The sequence below is a fragment of the Gallus gallus genome, chromosome 4 (assembly GCF_016699485.2).
Source record: "Gallus gallus isolate bGalGal1 chromosome 4, bGalGal1.mat.broiler.GRCg7b, whole genome shotgun sequence".
Taxonomy (NCBI): domain Eukaryota; kingdom Metazoa; phylum Chordata; class Aves; order Galliformes; family Phasianidae; genus Gallus; species Gallus gallus.
The window spans coordinates 61,150,929-61,163,369 of NC_052535.1; the positions used below are offsets into that span (position 1 = coordinate 61,150,929).

At 34.1% G+C, this 12,441-nt stretch overlaps 1 protein-coding gene across 1 annotated transcript in view; it reads right to left on the reverse strand.

The window, feature by feature from the left end:
• Nucleotides 1–12,441, reverse strand: part of MTNR1A (melatonin receptor 1A) — a 51,786-nt gene that overhangs the window by 16,951 nt on the left and 22,394 nt on the right. The window lies entirely within an intron of this gene.

Consider the following 12,441-nt stretch of genomic DNA (forward strand, 5'->3'; position numbering starts at 1 on the left):
CTCAGCACTAAGTCATTGATGTGTTATCAATATTGTTTTTCTACAAAAGCCAGAATATGGCAACATACTAGACACTATGAAACAAAACAGAAAAAAACCTCAGTCAGCTGAAACTGAAACACCTTATTAACAAAATATCGCATGCAAAGTAAGGGAAAAAGGCAAAATACCAGTTCAAGTGAATTAACAAACAGATCCAACCCTTTTCTTCTAGGATAGGATGAAATTTATCTGTATAAAAGTCAGTAAATAAGCCATTCTAACCAAGTGTCTAACTCAGCTTGCTCTCCAAGCCTTTCTTCTGATGATGAATTGGAGATTATTTCATTGATAAAGCATTGCTAAGAATAAGAACCTGTTCCACACTGCTGAAGAAGTCTCTAAGGTGGGAAGAACGGTGTGTAAAAAGATGAAAATGTGACAACACAGCAAAAGTCCTTTATGGGACTAGCTGCTAAGACAAGTGAAAAAAACAGTGGAAGAAAATAAGAGTCCTAGAATCATAGATTCCCAAAATCATTAAGGTTGGAAAAGACCTCTAAGATCATCTGGTTCAACTGTCAGCCTGTCACCACTTTGTCCACTAAATCATACTACCATATGTCACTATTACCCTTTTCTTGAAAATCTCCAGGAATGGTGACTCCAACACTTCCCTGGACAGCCTGTTCCAATGCATTATGATGCTTTCTGAGAATTCTCCTAATATCCAACCTGAACCTTTCCTGCTATAACTTAAGGCTAGTACCTCTCATCCTATCACTAATTACCTGGGAGAAGAGGCTGACCACCACCTCACTACAACCTTCTTTCAGGGAGATAGCAATAAGATCTCCCTAAGGCTCCTCTTCTCCAGCCTAAACAATCCCACTTCCTGAGCTACTCCTTATAAGACTTGAGCTCCACCAGACCCTTTGCAAGCCTTGGTGACCTTCTCTGGACACATTTCAGGGCCTCAATGTCTTTCTTTTAGTGTGGGGCCCAAAACTAAACTCAGTACTCCAGCTGTAGCCTTGACAGATCAAGTACTGAAGAACCATCATGTCCCTGATCCTGCTGACTACATTATTTATGGTACAAGTCAGGATGATATTGGCCTGCATGGCCACCAGAGCACACTGCTGTCTCATGTTCGGATGGCTTTTGACTAATACCCCCAGATCTTTTTCCCCCCCCGTGCAGTTTTTCAGCCCAAAGCCTGTTGCATTTCATGTGGTTGTTGTGAGCAAAGTGCAGGAACTGGCACTTAGTCTTACTGCAGCTCATACAATTGCATTCAGCCCATCGATCCAGCTCTAGTGGAGGGATGAAAGATTTCGTCACAGAGGAATACATATTTCTGGAATCCATTAAATTTAAATTAGAGGTCTTAACAAGAAAATTATATGGCATTGTTTCTCAGTTACTATTCACTTATTGTAAATCCTATCCTATGAGACACGATACACTTTTGCTCCAAGATTCATTTGGAAAAGAAATAAGAAAGCTTTTGGGAGGATGCAGGTTGTTCAGTAGGCATCTATTACCAAGTTCGATTCTTATTTATCTAATCTAACTAATTGCTTGAACATCTCTTCAATATCCAGTTCACTGTCAAGAAATGCTAGAAATTAGAAGATGTCTTTTCACAGTGGAACTGATTACCTTTGCTCTTATTTTGTGGAGTGCTTTTCTAAAACATTGGTGCAGGAAGGAAGTGGAGCAGGTCTTTCTCCATCTTAGCAAAAGTTCATTCAGGAGCTGAAGTTCAGCATGGTAGTTTAATGTGTTAAACATGCCTCCAGTAAGATGCTGTCTTTCGCAATTCCTCTGCTTCCTTTCTGGTTCTTTAATTTCTTCTCTCTTTCTTCTTCCCTCAGTTTAATGGGCAAGAAGAAGAGAACATACTAGCTCTAGAAGGTGAGGTCTGCTCCAAAAACAAAAGGATGAGGCATTTGGAAATACCTTAATCACACTATGGCCAATTTTGTTGCTTCCTTTCTTTCCCCTAATGATGAACTGTTGCTGGGGGGTATATGAGAAAAGGCAGCCTCTGAAGGAAAATATTTCTTATTTGCTAGTCTAGTAGAGACCTGAAAGAATATCATTTAGTTATGGGCAGTTTCTTGTGCTTATGTTTTTATGCAGTGTAGTTAAAAAAAAAAATAGGTGCATCTGTTAATGACATACGCAAAGCTAAAATGAATTTGGTTGTATTTGTTATACAGTTGCTACTAGTGTTTGAAATCTGTAATATAAATACACCAAATTGATAATCTTGAGATTACGAACACATTTAGATGTTTCATTGAGGTTGTACTAGAATTACTGTAAAAGATATTATATGTTAGATATTTGAAATCCGTATGTTTTCTAGCTGAAATTTAGAGCTAAACCTCCTTACAATCATTCAAATTCAAGTAATTTCTTATTCTAAATACCAAGTGCTTTTTTTGTCATTTAATATTAGTGCAGTCATTGAAGTTAACCAGTTTTCCAAGCCTGACGTCTTCTGTGAAGTTAACTAATGTGTGAACAGCATGACTTATTTGCTCTCAGTTGTGTTCAAGAATGAATACAGTTAATACAGTGGATTTAATAGCCTGAGTAAATCTTCCAGTTATAGTCCTGTATTTGTATGGCATGGGCCAGCCACGAAGAGGCAAAGAAGCAGCCAGTATTTGTGCTAATATGCAGTGATGTCACAATCTCCAAAAAGAACTTCACACTAGGCAAGTATCCTAACTGTGATGACCATTGCAGAAGGATGTCCATTGCTGATGGATATACTTCAACTTCTGGTACATTCAAGCCAAACAGAAGCAACTCTGTTACATATTTCTGTACCTTTTCTTACAATTGTATTGAAGGAAAACTTCCAGGACACTGGAAGATTTTAACTTGCTTGAGTTAACATAATCACAGTAACTATGAGGAAACCATGCAGGTTTACAGGTCTGAAGAATAAAGCTATTTATGCAATTTCTAAAATCTTAAGTCACATATTTTTGGAAATGTCTCCTTAACAAGATGTAAAATAAATAACTACTGATCTCAAAAAGAACTTCCAAAATCCAAGTACATGTAGTATAATCTTCTTATATTCAAATCTATCTTATTTCAGTATTATGCCTAGGTGATAACAGAAACCGTTAATAAAAATGATATTCACATCCTTGATGAGTTCATTTTTTAACTTTTATTTAACAACAACAACAAAACAGTTCAAATATCAAACAGTTGGTAGGAACATTTTTAGATCTGTACGTGTCACATTTTCAGAAAGACTAGAGAATGTCCACTTGTCCAGAGAAATCCAGTTGTACTTTGGACTATTTTTCAGTACTATCGTTCTTTGTATGTGCTCACACCAGATGAGAATGTTCTTTAAATGATCTCTTCCGTAATTATGAGATACTCATATTTCTTGGTCCTTGGTAATTTATTAACAATATGCACAAACAAAAAAGAACTCAAAAATGAAGCATGTATAATTTTCACTTCAAAAAAGGCCTCCATGACAGATGCTACCTATCATAACCAGTATAACCTCAGAGGTTACAGTGTTTTGCCATAGGAACATCTTTCTATTCTGTAACGTGAACAGATGTTCCTTGTATGAAACATTGATCTTTCAGGGGTCTATTTACTTTATGTGCTCACACGTCTTGTCCTATTGGGACTTGCAGCAGTTCAATATCCATGAGATTTCTGGCCAATTTTCTTGCAAGTTCATGATATATTAATTTTTATGTATTTGATATGCACATACAAACACTATAGTATTTGCGAGATTATTTTAATCATGTCAAGAGTTGGAATCCTGTTTGTTAGCAACAGTGTATATTGATCTACTTATTCTGTATACTAAATATGCTTATATATACACACACACGTATATGTATATATATATATATGTATTTCTTTTTTTTTTTAAAGAAAGACCCCCTTATAATATGTTAGGAAAAAGTCTTTATTTTCTTAGCTATTTTTGCTAATCCATAATCTATTTCTTTGTAGAAGACTTCAGTGCAAACTGGAACAAAGATAAGTTATGCACTAAATTAACAGCTTGTAATCAGCTAAATCAGAATGACTCAGTTTAAAAAGTTCTGCAGGAAAGAAGGGATGTACGGCATAGGTAATTTGTTTGGAGTCATCAAACATTTCTATTAGACACAATACGCCTAAATATTTTATATAGGCAGAAATCGAAGTTGGGGGAATTAGACTTCTAAACACTTTCTTCTATATTAAGCTACAAAGTATATAGAAAAAAACTTTGGTTAAAGTCCAGGTCATATCTGTATGCAAAATGTGTCTCTAGAATTAACCAAGTCCAAGGAAGACTGACATAATCTTCAAAATTCACAGTTCATTTTAAGTTTTTCTGAGACAAGATGATTAAATCAGACTGAATTTGCATATTTGACAGCAGAATTAGGCCCACTTGTTGTGAGCTATTTTTTTCACAACTTGTGAAAATTCTGCAAAGAGCCAGCCAGAACCATCATTAAAAATATTTAATTTAAAGATACCATTAATTATTTAAATAATTTTGCCATAAGGAAGATTTCTGTTGCTTCATAAAGTTGAACATTAAAAAATACTTTATTACTGTAAAGAAGATCAGTTACAAGCACAGGTTGCTCATAAAGGATGTGGAGTATCTAAGCTTGGAGACACACATCCGAAATGTAACTACGCATGGTCCTGGTCAACCTACTCTTGCTGACCTTCCTCAAGTAGAGGGAGCAGACTAGAGGATACAGAGATGTTCCTTCAACCTTACGTGATCCTGCAATTCTTTGAAATTTCTTGTACTTAAAAATCTTTGATAATGAACACTCACAATAGTGGGCTGGGTAGGGAGTGGACTTAGTTACTTAAATACAAGCATCTAGTGTAATTTGTGAGACCGTAGGGTACTGTACCTAGCCCCTGGCTGCAGCTTCAGGAGATGGTTGTCATGAATGTTCTGTTTATATTTCCCAGCTCCATACAGACATCTGTCTCAAATACCTCATGGCACCTCAGATGGCATTAGACACCTGTGTTTACCTTAATATTGTAAGATGAATGTGCAAAGAAAAGCTGTGAAACAGATGGGGAAAAGGAACATAGAAATATTCAGTCCCTTCCTATAAACTATTATGTTCTTAATTTTTAGAAAATTAATTTCATGCCTTGTCTGAGTTGACTTAAAGAGGTATGGCACAAAAATAAAGAAAAAGATAAGCATAAACTTCTAAGATCTTGGAATCCAAGTGGGTTTGTGCCATATCTATTCAAAAGTGAGTCATTCTTGCAAAGTGAGATTGACTAGACCAAAAATAAACTTCCTAAAAATACCAAAAAACAGCCTTCTTTGTAGAAATATTTCTTTGTTGAAGGTATTTAAAATAGACAAAATAAATAAATTATTTCTATATAAATAGAAAGCAGATGTGCCACTTTTCTACATCAGAAGATAAATACAGTAGTAGCAGTATGAAGAAACAGTGTGCCAAATCTTTCATTTTTCCTTCTGTACTGATCTTCAGCTACAGCATATTAATTCTCTCAGCAATGTTTTGTGCCATTAAGGATTATCATAGGTACTATGAATTAGGAAGCCTAACTCTGAATATAGCAGAAATCAGTTCTGTGGAATGCAGGTTAATCCAGCTTCAATTGCACTTAATCTTTGTTAGTAGATTAACAAAATGTATTTTTATGTTTCTTCTAGATTACACAGAAATATTTGTACAGATTAAGAATTGACATAGCTTTGAGCTCAGTAACAAAAGCTTTATTGGTTTTGATTTCAGCACAGGAAGAACACTGTAATTGCAATCAACAAACTAATTGCAAATCTTAAAATTGTCTAGGAAATAGAAGGACACTGAAAACCAGAAGTTAGAGAAAAAAAATGAAGGTTTTCCTGGATATGTGCAGTTTTTTTTTCCATAGGGTTGTCCCTTTATTCCCTTCTAAGTTAATGATCTTACAGCTTATATTTATAATTATGCAGCTGCTAGAGGAAAATCAAATTTTTTATACATATATGCAGTTATGCTTACATACAAATATAAATTAACATATACCAGTACATAATGCCAAGTTGTCCCTGTTACAAATACACCAGCAATAAATAAACTATAGATAACTGTGATAAAGATATCTGTGAATATCAGAAAAGTTCAAGTCCATATCAGGTTTATGGCCAATGCCTGGCTCTATTACAAATCAAGTTTTTTTTTTTAAGGTGCATTTTTTTTATTATAATTCATAGTATGGCCAAAGTTGTTGAATGTTAGAAATGTTAGAAAACATTATGTTAAAGGGTAGTACAACATTAAGCTACTTAATATATTCTGAAATCTCAGTTTTAAGTCTCATGCATTAGGGATACATTTTTCTCCTTGTTGATCATACATCAGTTTCATTGCTATTAACTGGTATGATTTATGGGTTTAAAACTGAAGATGGCATTTAAAAACTGCATCTGCAATTGCATGGATATATTTTCAGATAACCTCACTACTTATTTCCAAAATCATTGTCTGGTACATTTCAGTATGGCTAAGTAGTCATGTTTGCTCAGTAGTAGTCATGTTTGCTCAATAGTAGGTGTGAAGCTGACCAAAACATTATGTTCCCTTTTATACAGTATTCCACAATCATTATATTTTCTTTACGTATATGATGCCTTGATTTTTCTACTTAATTACACAAGTTGATTAATAGTCAAACCCTTCCAAAAAAATTCTCAGAAAAAATATCTCTGAAGTCACATTTGTAAAAGGTTAAATAAAAACAATAAATATTCCAAATTATTTGTACTAGCTCTATAGAATGCTGTCTGAACTCTACGTTTGGCTTTCTCTATAGGAAATGATCTACATCCAGATGACTAGATGAATTGACCTGTTTGTAGTGCTCTTCTCCTTCATGATCAGATATATTTACATTTCAGAATATAACCACATCAAGAATGTGGAAACTTTTGAAACTTTACCATTCTTTCCTTCATGTGTTTCTAGGGAAAAGAAAAAAAAGTGGAAAGATGTCAGTCTGATGCTTATGATGACTGTGACATCTTTTTCTCCCTCCCAGCTCCAAATGTAGTTGCATCTTTCTCACCTACAAAATGAGTATCAAACAAAAGTTCATATTCTTCTTGACTTGTCAATTCATCTTTTGTTACCTAGTAAAACTAGCACAGTATAACTTCCCACAGTACTGTAGCACTCAAGCAAGGGGTAACCAATTATATTCAGTAATTCTCCTGATGAACACTTCTACTTATTTACCCTCCCTTTTACTCTGCTCCTTGCACAGGTCAGTATAAGAAAAGATCAAAATGCATTTTTGCCCTACATAGAGTATTCCTACACCATTTCCTGAAACTAACACACTGAGGTTCTGTCAATCAAAGTGAAGAAATCAAAGTAATAAGGTAGCAGATGTCTTCATAGCTTGGAAGAAGGTTTTAAAGTGGGTCTCTGGGGTATGGGTGCTGAGATCTCACTGAAGTTCAGTGGGAACCAGAAATCTAGTTTCCCTGGGCTTCTTTGGAAATCTCAGTCACATTTTACAGCAGTACAAACACAGGTTATATAAAGCAGTCTTAACAGAAAAAAAAAAAAAAAAACAAAAACAAAACAAGAACAGTTTTTGAAACCATATCAATTATAGTGAATGAGCAAATAAACAACTAGTTAAACATGCGGTTCTGAGAACTCTGGAAATAATTTTAACTTACAGTATTCAGAAAATGAGAGTAGATAATATCCTATTGTTGTTACTACTATCCTATAATACTATACGCCTTTTAGTATTGGAAACACTCCAACATCTAGGTTAGTGTTTTTTAGCATAGTTTGAGGAGTACACTTTCATATATCTGTTGCATCCCCTGTGGTCCATGACTACACGCATTTGGATTGGCTAGCTGTTTGGGAGAAACCACCACTGAACTTTCTAAAGTCTTTGGTAAACTGAATGTTAACCAAATCTTCATTTTGGATTCTTTAAGGGTCTAATTATGCCTTTTTTTTTTTTTTTTTTTCCTACTCTTTACTCTTTGTTGTTGAAAAGCAGAACATAGCAGAGTTCAAGAAAAAGCTAGGAAACTAGTTGGGAAAAGGATGATCATGCACTTAAAATTGTACTCATGAAAATTAAGATGTTTCCTAGCAATGACGAACTGCAGTTTCTGTGAATGAATATGTACTTAGAAAATGTTCACAAGAATTTCATGCATAGAAGAGAATGAAAAGGACCCACTGTTATAACCTGGACAAAACTATATTAAACTATATTTTATATTAATATGTATATATTAAACTATACAAAACTAACCTGGACAAAACTACTATATTTTAAGACTGTCAGCTTCTGTAAGGATTACCAAATAAGGCTTTGTAATACCTTAACGCTAGCCGACTGCTTAGTAAACAGTGTTAGGAATCCCATTTTCTTGAGTTCTAATTCAGTGACTCAGTAACTGTACAATTAATCACTTTGTACTAGAACTATAAAATCTTTAACAAATATTATTACAAGCAATTGCATTCTGGTTCTGAGAAGTCATGTATAACATGGAACAAATTAGAGTTTGGTTTGCATCTTAATTGTCTAAAGATGTGGAACATTTTTTCCCTCTAGTGTCTGGTAGTAGAAATTACAAGTAATTGAATGGAGTTTTGAACAACTGTAATAATCAATTTATAGAGGCTTTTCTTAAATGTACACCGAAGCCTCAGTTATACTTAAAGGAATATTTTGAAATTATTTCCTAATGAAGAATTAATATCAGACCTAATTCTTATAGTGAAATTAAGGATAGTTTTCTAGTTGAGGTCAATTTATTAAAATAAGAAATATTGGAAAAGACATACCTTCAAAAATTTCAGATGAGTTAAAGTAACATGACACTACTGAGTTAGACTGATTACAACAAATATAGATTGGAACTCACTGAAAATATGAATATTTAGTAAGAGAAATTCTATCCATTTAGATGGATCAATAACATCACTATAAAGAAATGGTTTTGGGGGATGGCCAACATCTGTCAACTTGAAGTCAATGCCTGATTTTCTCTATTTGAGCTTGTCTCTGTGGGCTCTATAAATTTAATACAGTGGAGCCGTAGGTTGATACAGGCATTTATCACAGCAGCTAAATTCAAGAGACTGAAGAAAAACTGGGAGTGCCTCCTAAATATATCTATTATGTTTGAGTCCTGTATAGCGAGCAGAGAAAAGCAGGCATGTAAGCTACGAGCTTATATGGCTTGCATATGGTGTTTTCCCATCTCTGTGGGGCAGTCTGGCAAATAGATTATCAGAATCATTAATTGCTGCTTCATATGTCACTGTTGTGGCCTGCTTTTAGCATTCAGAGAATATTCAGTAAGTACTGCATACTATTAAAAAGAAATCAGACTAAACAATATCATGTTTCTAATCTTCTATGTGAAACATACATTCTCACAGAATTTACAGTCTACTGTATAATTATATTAAACTAAAACTTATTGTGTGTAAACAGTGTTTGGATTTTGTGTTTGGATTTTGCTGCTTGAGATTTGGTGAGAGGAGTCTAGGTTTGAAAGTCTTTTCCAAGCACTACTATTAACTCTTTCTACAAACCTTAGCCATTTCTTGCCTCTTCCCATTCTCAGACTGGTTAAGTCAATCTTTTCTGGCTATGCAGTACTGAGAAAAATCTAAATTCCAGGATTCTGCACATAACCATTCCCCATGTTAGCGCCTCTCAGATTATAGTGCAAAGTTCAAGATGTTTGGTGTTTTACTTAAACTCTTAATAAAATCTGTCTGTAATTTACATCCTTCACTTTTAAAATGACATGGAATAGTAGCAGAAAGAGAAGAAAGTTTTATCTTTTTCAGTTTTAGAGCATCTTCCCATTTCATATACAGGCTGTATACGAGTTACATAGATGTTCTTTATAATAAAGAGGTGTGCTTTCTAAAGATGTGCAAAGGAGTTCAGAATCGTCAAATAACTAAACATGAAAATATTACATAGTCTTAATCGTACCTACTACTTCTGTTTCAACCGTAGTTCTGAATTTTTCCTAGTGCAAATCAAATATTAATTACAGACATTGTTCTTTATTGTTCTTTATTGTAATTTATTGTAATTGGTTGTTCCTATCTTCTTAAAAGAACTGAATGTTTTTACTTGGATTATCATTTCAACATGTGTAAATAATAACATATCCTAAACTAAAAACAAGATTTCTACACTAAGCAAAAATCACATTTGATTTGCTTTTTTATTTTAATATCAAGAATATTACAAGAAGTTAGCAATAATGAATAATCAAAGTGATGTTTTCCATTTCAGTGAATCAAAGTAGGCTTCAATAAACCTTTGCTGTTTGGAACACGATAACAAAATAAACTTTTAAATGCAAGTAAATGTGTACACACAAACATACTCACATTTACATAGGTCTGTATTTATCAAAGAAAAATAAAATCTGTAAGAAAAAGCAAGCAAAACTCTTGGCTTTTTTAGGTGGGATTTTTTATTTATTCTTTTCTTTTTCGTGAAAATAAGGGAAAAACTGCATAAAGCTATAATATCTGTTTTCTGTTAAATAACAATAGAACAGGTTCATAATTGGAGAAGAGATCTTTCTGAGGAGGCCTTATTGCTGCCTTCCAGGACTTAAAAGGAGCTTATAATCAGTAGGGAGACCAACTTTTTACATGGTCTGATAGTGATAAGCAGGAATGGCTTTGGACTAACAGAGGGGAGAGTTAGGCTGGATGTTAGAAGAAAATAATTAACTCAGAAGGTGGGGAGGTACTGGAACAGATTACCCAGAGAAGTTGTTGATACTCCACACCTGAAGGTGTTCAAGGCCAGGTTGGATGGGGCTCTGGGCAGCCTGATCTGGTGGCTGAGAACCCTGTCCATGGCAGGGGAATTGAAACTTGATGGTTTGTAAGGTCCCTTCCAACCAAAGCCATTCTACAATTCTATGATATAGAAAGTAACAGTGATTAAGTACTACTATATTCTCAGTTGGTATCAAATCAGAAGAGTTTTGAAAGAGAAACATACTATAAAATAAATAGAAGTCTTGGAAAATAATGCTTAAATTTGTAGAGAACTGATATGTGGTAAATTCTCTATTCCTAGTTAAGAAACAGCTTCATGCTGTTGGAACAGTGTTCAAAGATTGTGTGAGTAATTTAAAATAAAGTGATCGGTCATTTAAAATTCTTGTCTGCACTATAGAATAAGATTTTGCATAGTTATTAAGTTGCTTTATGATAATGAATCACTTAAAATTTTTAAAGTAAAGGAAAATTGAACTAATAAAGGACTGACATTCCAGGATCTTCTGTCTGTTGGAGATGCCATATCTCCTGTAGCTGCTGAGAGTAAGAATGGAAGGAACTTGCTCCAGTTACCTAAGAGCTGGGGTATCTGGATGGAGATCCCAAAATAATTCTAATGAAATTAAGACAAAAATAAGTGAAAACCACAGGTGAAGAAGGAAGAAGAAAGAAAACTCAGCTGCTGAAAAATACAGGAGCTACCAGAAATGCTCTCTGTATGCTCACAAATTAATGGAAAATAATAGGACTTCAACACTGAGGGAATTCTGGCAGTTGTGTAACCCCTTGTGCTTTCGTCTTTCAGGATTTCATTTGGAAGTATACCTTCTTTTACAAGTAGACTGCTGTTTTGTCACAACTTAAACACTTCTAAATATTTTACAGTCTACTCTTGTTTTGGGTCTTTGAAATCTCTGCTGAACTAATCAGTTACTTGGTCATGATAATTCAGTAAATTTAGCATTTAGTACCTAATGAGAAGAGCAGGTTCACAATATTAATGTAATACCTTCCTATGGAAGAGAAAAAGGCTTTCCACATATACTTCCACAAGCTAAATTTACTTTTAACTAAATGTTTGTTGAAAATATCAGTTTGCACAGAACACAAATCAGAGGAGCATGATTTACCATACTTGTAAAGCTCCTGGATACATTTTAGGAGAAATTATTGGTTAATTTGACTTACATTAGATTTTGAAACATCATCTATGATAGTCACAATACTATATAATAAGATGAATAAATAACTTCATTACAGCTGTTAAATAGTTGGCCATGGAACACTCAAACTTAATGGTGTGTTTATATCTCTAAAATAATCTATATTCCCATTCACAATATTATGTGCTTTGGATTGTGAAAGAGATGTCAGTGAAACTGAGGCATATCAATAATAATCTGGGGACCGTCTATGGCTAACACATTGGTTGTTTGAAGTCCATTTATATTTATATTAACAAACCCAAAGCAAACATAACAGATCTATCTTTGGAAGACTTTGTAATTGGGAATAATGACAGACACCTTAATCATACATCTGCTAAGTATATTCAAAATATTTTTAAAACTAGTTCAAAACTGCAGGACTATTT